Source organism: Apium graveolens, unplaced genomic scaffold (assembly GCF_009905375.1).
Source record: "Apium graveolens cultivar Ventura unplaced genomic scaffold, ASM990537v1 ctg7001, whole genome shotgun sequence".
In the NCBI taxonomy this organism is placed as follows: domain Eukaryota; kingdom Viridiplantae; phylum Streptophyta; class Magnoliopsida; order Apiales; family Apiaceae; genus Apium; species Apium graveolens.
Window position 1 is genome coordinate 25,199 of NW_027419960.1, and position 8,918 is coordinate 34,116.

The 8,918-nt window shown below is 35.3% G+C and overlaps 1 non-coding gene across 1 annotated transcript; it reads right to left on the reverse strand.

Moving 5' to 3' along the window:
- Positions 1-8,599: 8,599 nt before the first annotated feature.
- LOC141703705 (small nucleolar RNA R71) lies at positions 8,600-8,706 on the reverse strand. Its single transcript, XR_012567646.1, has one exon. It is a non-coding gene; the product is annotated as a small nucleolar RNA R71 (small nucleolar RNA).
- Positions 8,707-8,918: the final 212 nt, after the last annotated feature.

Here is an 8,918-nt window from a genome sequence, read left to right on the forward strand (position 1 = left end):
GTCTGCCTCCACTGTAATTGACAAGCCTGTATTTCGTTTTCTCTCCGATTCCCATATCTCACTGATCCAATGAAAGCATTTTCATTTTATTTATTATTGTTTATTACTGTAGTTTGTTATTTTTTGCTCAGAGGAGGGGATACGAGGATAGTACTGTGCTGCACAAATTGGAGCCAAAATCATCCGTTAATTGTTTTGAATGTAAATTGGTGCTTCTTAATAATCATATAAGTTCTGATAACATTGCAAATTACGACTTTCCAAGTTTCTAGTTATTGATTTTAGTTGTCTCGTTATGGCATTTGTTTATGCTCTTTACTTTCATGTTCTCATGCTTTGCAGGCCTGGCATATCACTATCACTGAACAAAATTTGGATAGTTGGATTGTGGCTTTTTCTGGTTTTTGAAATTTGTTTGCTTATCTATATGAACATAACTGTTTTCTATCTTCTACTAATATACCATCGAGAAGACATATACTATGACGCTGTTGTTATGGTGCTTTTAAACTGGATGTTTGGTGATATTTATTATTCACAAGCGTGCTGGCTAATAGAAAGATCAGAGCCACCACCTGATAAAGAGGTTTAAGTAGAATCAGATATCCATGGTGACATCTGGTGAACTTAAAGTTATGAAGTTCCTGATAATGTTTATAGTCAGAGATGAATGTTACATTCTTAAATACATTTTAGTTTGATTAGAATATTATAGGTGTTCGATAATATAAGTGGACTAATCTTGTGATTCGAATGTAGTAGGCTATATTAGTGTCTAATTTTATAATTACAAATCGCCAGTTAAGACTTGTGCTTTATAAATTGCTCCCAGGCATGAGTAGAAACTATCTTTCCTGACAATTTACATTCTTTAATCTTTATGAAGTTCGGAGTTTCAATTGGAATTCACATTTATGATGTTATGGTAATTTATGCAGTTCCACTTTCAATTGCTAACGAAAAATCGATAAACAAATATCTGTGAATAGGGGGGAATTAGCTATATATAAGTGAGCTGGGAGAAAATTTATCATGATTCTCCATATTAGATCGAGAAGACTACAGAACAAATATGATATGAATGGAAGAGGCTTAATTATGCTAGCTTCATCTGCATAAGAAATAGCTGCTAGCAGAGTACTTCATCAAAGTAAATAGCTCCCAAAATTGTCGTCTTCAGCTAGCAAATCAGCTGATAAGGCATCGACTTGTGCTTCCCAGTAATAATAAACTTGTTCTTGGTAGCACCGTATGAAATAAAAAAGAACCTAATTAACTTTTTTGCAGCGTTCAGATAATGAAAAAGTACAGATATGCATCGACAAAAACTCAGGCTATACGATAATGCCAAAGGCACCTATATTACTGATATCTCACATTTATAAGTGACAGGGCGATTGTAATACCTTGAGTGGTGTGGCCTTTCAATTGGGGGGGGAGCTTTTTTATCTGGAGCCGGATATCAGTTTGTTAATATAGCACTGGTGATTCCCTTGCACGTCCTCGTGCAGACTCATCAATTGTTCTGCCACTTGCTTCAGTTGCAGAAGTGCATGTGAGAAATATTTGTACTAGTAAAGTTTATTAAAACCGTGGGAAAGGATCAAATCATGACAACCAAATGAATGTTTTTCATACGGCAGCAAGGTCACTTCAAACTACTCTTGTAGCTCGCGACTGCAAGTCTGCAACCAGAAACTTCTAGTAGCTTCTTCAAATATTAACTTGCTTCACAAATTAAAGAATACAACAGAAATTCAACAAGGTATGTACGTCTACTCACAAAATGACTCCATTACCCAGACTCGTCAATTTTGACCGTTAAAGCAGATATTGTGATTGTGCAACCGGCTTCAAACACGAAGGTATTTTATGCACATCTTTAGTTTTATGCAATGTAAACATGTTTTTTTAATAACAACAAAAAGGAGGTATCATAATGGAAGATTATCTATAACAGAAAGAAATCAATAGCCATTTTGTAAATTTAAATTTCCTTAGGCTTTTAAGAAAGAATCTAAATTTCAGGTTTTTTACTAAGAATGAATTGAAAGCTCAAACCCTTGTGAAACAAGGAATTCACATTACAAAAAAGTTCAAGCTTTGTTGTCACACAAGCTCAAATTCTTGTGCAAAGGACTTCAAACTAAGCAAGATACCAATTTCATCTACAAGTCTAGTGAAAGTTGTTTCATCCAAAGGTTTAGTGAAATATCAGCTAATTATTTTTCTGTTGGAACAAAAATAAGCTCAATAGTACCATTTGCACCATGTTATCTAATAAAATAGTACCTTATATAATGTGGTTAGTTCTAGAATGATTAACTAGATTATCAACAATAGATATAGCACTAGTAGTCTAATATTGTCACACATGGTTAGTATATGTAGATGGATCTTTAGGAGCAAAGTGACCAGAAATGACCATATTACCATCAATTGCTTCAAGTACCCTCACCATAGGAATGAAGGTTCCATGCTTGAGAATTTCAAAATATAGTGGATTAGCCATCCTGATGAACAATATCATATTTTTTCCATAGGGTATAGTTCACTTTGTCAAAGACATGAATCTTGATACTGGTAAGTTTCTGTGCACTCATACTTCCAAGATCTAATATGTTTACTTTCAGATTTTGCTGTGATACCACTTGTTAGGTATGAAGTGCAACACATAAAGGGGGTGCATGTGTTTTCTTGATTTCTTGATTTTTACTATCTTGAAAAATCGAGTTATGCTTTGGCTCTGAAACTTAAATAGCAAGATATAAATATGTAGTGATAAATAACTCAATATAAAAGACACAAGCAATTATCAAAACTTACTTGATTTCTATTAAATCAAATTGGTTGTGTTACAAATATGTGTTCTTGAATAAAAGGAACTCGGCTACTTCTCTTGAGAGAATTCAAGATTTCTAGATCTATTTTTGTTACTCCTAAATGAATGATCTGTGACATGTTTTATAGAACAACATGCATAGTTAACAGGAATTGCACTAAAATAGACTAACACATTTTCTAAAGCTAATTTGTTTATTTCTATTTTAAATGCAGCAAATCTGCATATAATCTTTTAGGTTTGTAACACTCCTTTGTCCAGTTCATCTTGACCCTTGATTTTGCACTCCTCGAGCTGCATTTTTAGACTTTCCATTTAAGTGAAAAAATGGTTTATTGATGGATAATCTTGAATCTTCAAGTTGGTTATATTCTGTAAATTTGAGCTGTTATCGAGATCTTAATTACTGTGTAGGGATGTCTCGTGTTGATATGTAGAATGACTTATCGATATCTCTAGTTCTCTATATTCAGTTTGTCTTGTCGATATCTCCACTTCTCTACATGCAGTATTGACTTGTCGACATCTTCACTTTTCTACGTGCAGTTTTGACTTGTCGACATCTCCACTTCTCTATATGTAGTTTTGACTTTTCGACATCTTCACTTCTCTACATGCAATTTTGACTTGTCGACATCTTCACTTCTCTACATGCAGTTTTGACTCGTCGATATGTCTACATCTCTACATGCTTTGGACTTCTCTACAAGTAGAATGACATCTCTATAAGTATAATGACATCTCTACAAGTAGAATGACATGTCTACATGTCAATACATCTTGATCTGTGACTTGTCGATATGTGACTTAGAACATTTTTCCAAAAATAATATTATTCAATTCCAAGCTTCTACCCTTCTCTCTGAGGCATGATCTGGCTTGGTCTTCTTTCAGAGTTTATTCCTTAGCTTGATGGTTGTTCATAGAAAATTTTCCATTCTAATCTCCTTAACATTTTTACAGACTCAAGAGATACAATTACAAAATACAAAAAGATTATCATTGTTGTATAAGACATGCCTGTACTTTAACAAGACTAAGACAATTTGTCAACCCTAAGTAAGTTGTATTGTTATCTTAATTTGTATTTTGTACTTATAATATTTAAAGTCTGTAAAAATGCAAAGGTGCAGACTGGAGTCTTTTTCCTGAAACAAGCCTAAGGATTCTATCTGGAAGAAGATCAAGAAGATCATGCCTCAGAAGAATTTTGAAGAAGTTTGAGTTGAATAAATCTGTTTGGATAAAAATACTCTAAGTCAAGATCTCTACAAGTCACATATTTAGTGTTATAGAGAAGTCATTCGAGAACTCCAAATGACTTATCGAGAAGTCAGGAAAGCTACTAGAGAACTCAGAGAGATATCGACAAATCAAGAAGATATGAAGGTTGGAGATATCGACAAGTCATTTCTTCACTAGAGAACTCAGAGTTATCGACAAGTCTACATTCATTAGAGAACTCTAAGTTATCGATAAGTCAAAGTCCACTAGAGAACTCAGATATATCGATAAGTCAAAATTCACTAGAGAACTCTAAGTTGTTGATAAGACGAAGTGAAGACATGATGCTGAGAGATCTCGACAAGCTAAAGATTCATTCGAGAACTCGGAGACCTCTATAAGTCAAATTCACTAGAGCATTAGAGATCTCGATAAGTCATTATACTTATCGAGATGTCAAGATCTCTATATGCCTAATTGGTCTCGAGTACAATTCTCAAAGTATAAAATCACATATCAGTTCAATATTCAAGATTAACAATCAACAAACAATCCAAACAGCTGGATTTACAAGTTTACAAAAAAAAGCTTGAAGAATATGCAAGATCAGTGGTGAAGATTAACTAACAGATGAAGATTAAAATTATCACAGGATGCTAAAGATATGCTAAGCCAGAAATGGAAGATCTACTTTTCTATAAATAGAAATGACAAGTGACAGTTTAGAAAAGTTAATAGCATGTCTTATTGTACACTGTGTAAAGCAGCAGTTAACTGGATTATAAAGTTAACATTGATCCTTCACTCAGTTGTAACAATTTAGATCAAATTTCTTGTAACACTCTCAAGGAGAAGCTAAGCTCTTTATCAACAAAGAGCCTAGAAATTTTGTAGCAAAACATTCTTAATTTTAATATAAAATTAAGTGAGTTTTGAATATTTATGTTCTTTATTTTCTGCAAGCTTAATTTCTGCATGAACACATTTTACTACAAGATTTAATTTAGTTTGTTCAACCATAAACATTAAAGAAAAACCCAAAAACAATCAAACACATTCACCCCCCCCCCCTCTGTGTTATTCATTTCCTAACAAGTGGTATCAAAGTCAAATCTGAAAGTAAACAGATTCAAGATCTTGGAAGAATGAATACACAGAAAATCAATAGCATCAAAATTCCTACCTTTGACAAAGCTAACTACACTCTTTGGAAAACGAAAATGATGTTGTTTATCAGGATGGCCAATCCACTCTACATTCAGATCCTCAAGAATGGGCCCTTCACTCCTGTGGTTAGAGTTGAAGAATCTACAGATGGAGACATGGTTATCCCGGCTCATTATTCTCCAAAAGATCCTTCTGAGTATACTGAGCCTGAAAAAAGAGAAAGTTTCCCTGGATAGTAGCTTGCAGTTAATCTTAATTGAGTTACTTGACAATGTAATGTATAACAACATTGTCAACTATGACATTGCAAAACAGATCTGGGAAAAGATGGAGATATTGTGTGAGGGAACTGAAGAAGTTAGGTCAAACCAAAGAAGAATACTAATTTCACATTATGAGGGTTTCATGGCCAAGCCAAAGGAAAGTATAACAGATGTGTTTGAAAGGTTTTACAAGCTGATAAATGATTTGAAGTTTCATGACAAATATTATGAAGCTGGAGAAGTGAACCTGAAGTTCTTGCTTACTCTCCCTGATCATTTGGAACAGAAAATCTCAGCAATTAGGGAAGGGATAAACTTGAGTAGAATAACAATGGAAGTTCTGTATGGAATTCTTAAAATATATGAACTTGAAATGATTTAGAGAAAATTATTGAGATCTGGCCAAGGACATGTTGTAGATGGCTCAAGTGCTTTAAATGTCAATGAAAGCCAAACATCTACTGATGAGCCAAGATCTCAAATTCCAGTTGCCTCAACAAGTGAGCAAAGAACAAATGATTCACAGGAACAAGTCATTCTGGAATTGGAAAAAGATGAATTCTACACTCTTGAAGAACTGGATGAACTAGATCAGTCAATGGCTTATTTGGCTAGAAAATTCTCCAACATTAGAGTAAAGAAGCCAAGATTTTTCAACAGCAAAGAACAGTCTTTCAACAAAGACAACAGCTGGAAAGAAAAAGGGAAATACATATCTGATAGCAAGAATGGCTACAAAACTGGATATATTGACAGATCTGAGATAAGGTGCTTCAATTGTGATGAACCAGGCCACTTTGCTACAGAATGTAGAAAACCCAAGAAAGCATAGAAGGATAAAGCTTATCTTGAACTTGAAGCAAAGTATGAAGCTCTTCTGAAGAAACAACAAAGCAAAGATTATATTGCAGAGGGTAAAAGTTGGGATGACTCTGTAAATGATGAAGATGAAGAATTTGGAAATTATGCATTCATGGCCTTGGAGCAAGGAGAATCATCCTCATCTAAATCACAGATACCAACTCTTACCACCATTGATTTAAATGTGAATCAATGTTGAGTGGCATTTATGACACTTTATAATGCTCTAATAAGCATTGAATTGATGAATTTGTACTCAAGTTGTTAAGTGTTTTAATGTGTTTTCTAGTGTTTTTGCATTTCAGACATTAATTTGTGAATCAGGTGAATTAGCATTATTTTGGTGCTAATTTGGTGTCAAGGTAGTGTTGGAATAAAAGCTCGTGGAAAGTTGGCTCGAAGCTGCAAGGAAAAAGATGAAATCTGAGTTTTTCACAGAAGGACGGCGCGCCCACGCTGTGAGAGTGCGCGGCCGTGCCAGGATTCCAGAAAGGCAGCGCGCCCGCGCTGTGATAGCGCGCGGCCGCGCCGGTGCGGAAAATATTAATCCTGATTCTAATTCGATTCTAAGTGGGGAGACTTACAGATTGCAAAGGGCTTCTATATATATTCAAATAAGAATATTTTCATAGGAGAGACATACCAGAGCGTAAGGAGAGCCGTAAGAATACTGTTTTTAGCACAATTCAACGAAGGCGAAGAAGATCTTGTTTTTACTTGTGAATCTTTTTTTTAAGTTGTATTTGGATGCTACATTTGTTATACCATGCTTTCATTAGAACCCACGTTGATGATGAGTCCGCCATGGGCTAATCGTTATCGTGGGATTCTAGCGGATTTATTTAAGGATTTCTTTAGTTAAATTGTTTGATACCTTAGTATGTTGTGATTGATTGATATCCTAGTATTGGTTGTGCGTATTCGTCTTATGAGCGTCGTGAACTTATAAGATAGTGTGTTAATTCTTAAAGAAGCGACAGTGAATTTAAGGATTTATAACTTGCCATGCTAGCATAGGTTCATGTGTTATTGTTATGCATGATTCGTAGGTAATTTTACCCATCTTACTTTCCCTATATAATCAAGATAGATAACTTGTGCTTAAACCATTATGTTGTCAAATTCTATAGACATATAGGGTCTCAATATAATTGGTGTCTATTCAACTTCTATCTCTTTTGTGGATGTTTGGTAGTATGGTACTCGTGCAACGAAAGTTGGCGTTTATCAGTTTCATGTTGTTTGATTAGTGTCATCACCATTGCATGCTAAGGTTGAGAACAATAAGGCTATTTAATGAAGTATTTAATGAAGTTAGAATCCCATGTTTGTCATATATATTAATTCAGTCAATCTTAATTTCATAGTTATAATAGTTAGCATAATTCTTAGTTATAAACAACCTCAATTTCTTATCATCTTAGCATTGAATACTAACCATACATTGTTTCTTAAGTGTGTGAATTAACTAGTTAACCAATACAGTCTCTGTGGGAATGAACTAGAAAAGATTTTTTACTACTTGCGAACTCATATACTTGCGTGTATTATTAGCGCGTGTTTAGCGACTAACATGTTTTTGGCGCCGCTGCTGAGGACTGCAATGTTAATTTATAGTTTATGTGTTTTCCATCAATGGTCGTTAAAGTTCATTTACTCGAACATTGTTACTTATTTGTTCCTTGTTTTATTTCAGGTACTCTAGCGAGGGTGCATGCATACGCGTTCGCGTACTCATAAGAGAACACTGGATAAAGCCAAGGAAGAACTTGTGGTAGTTCGTAAGGAAGTTTTTGAGGAAGAAAAGAAGGTAGAAGAAGAAGAGAAAGTTGAAGAACCATCTTTAGTAGAGATGGGTGATCAAGCGGAAAATCCGAAGGCTTTGATGGACTATTCTCAGCCTAAGATTAATGACATTCAGTCAAGCATCATCAGACCATCCATCAGGGCTAACACTTTTGAGATCAAGTCAAACACGATTCAGCTGATACAGAACTCAGTTCAGTTTGGGGGTTCTCCTACTAAAGACCACAACATGCACATCGGGGATTTCATCGAGATCTGCGACACCTTCAAGTTTAATGATGTGACTGAATATGCTATCAAGCTACGCCTCTTCCCATTCTCTCTAAGGGACAAAGCTAAGTGTTGGTTACACTCTCTACCAGCAGGGTCTATCACCACTTGGGAGGATCTTACGTAAAAGTTTCTCACTAAATTCTTCTCTATGGCAAAGACTGTTGTAATCAGGAATGCTCTTACTCAGTTTGCTTAGCAAACAGGAGAATCTCTGTGTGAGGCTTGGGATCGATATAAGGAGATGCTAAGGAAGTGCCCACACCATGGCATGCCTGATTGGATGATTACCAACTATTTCTACAATGGACTGGGTGCTACTTCTAGACCCATGCTTGATACAGCATCAGGAGGAGCCTTGTGGGCTAAAAGCTATGATGAAGCTTATGAACTTATTGAACTGATGGCTGCTAATGAGTACCAGAATCCTTCCCAGAGGCTGACTCAGGGAAAAGTCCCAGGAATTCTAGAGTTGGACGCAGCAA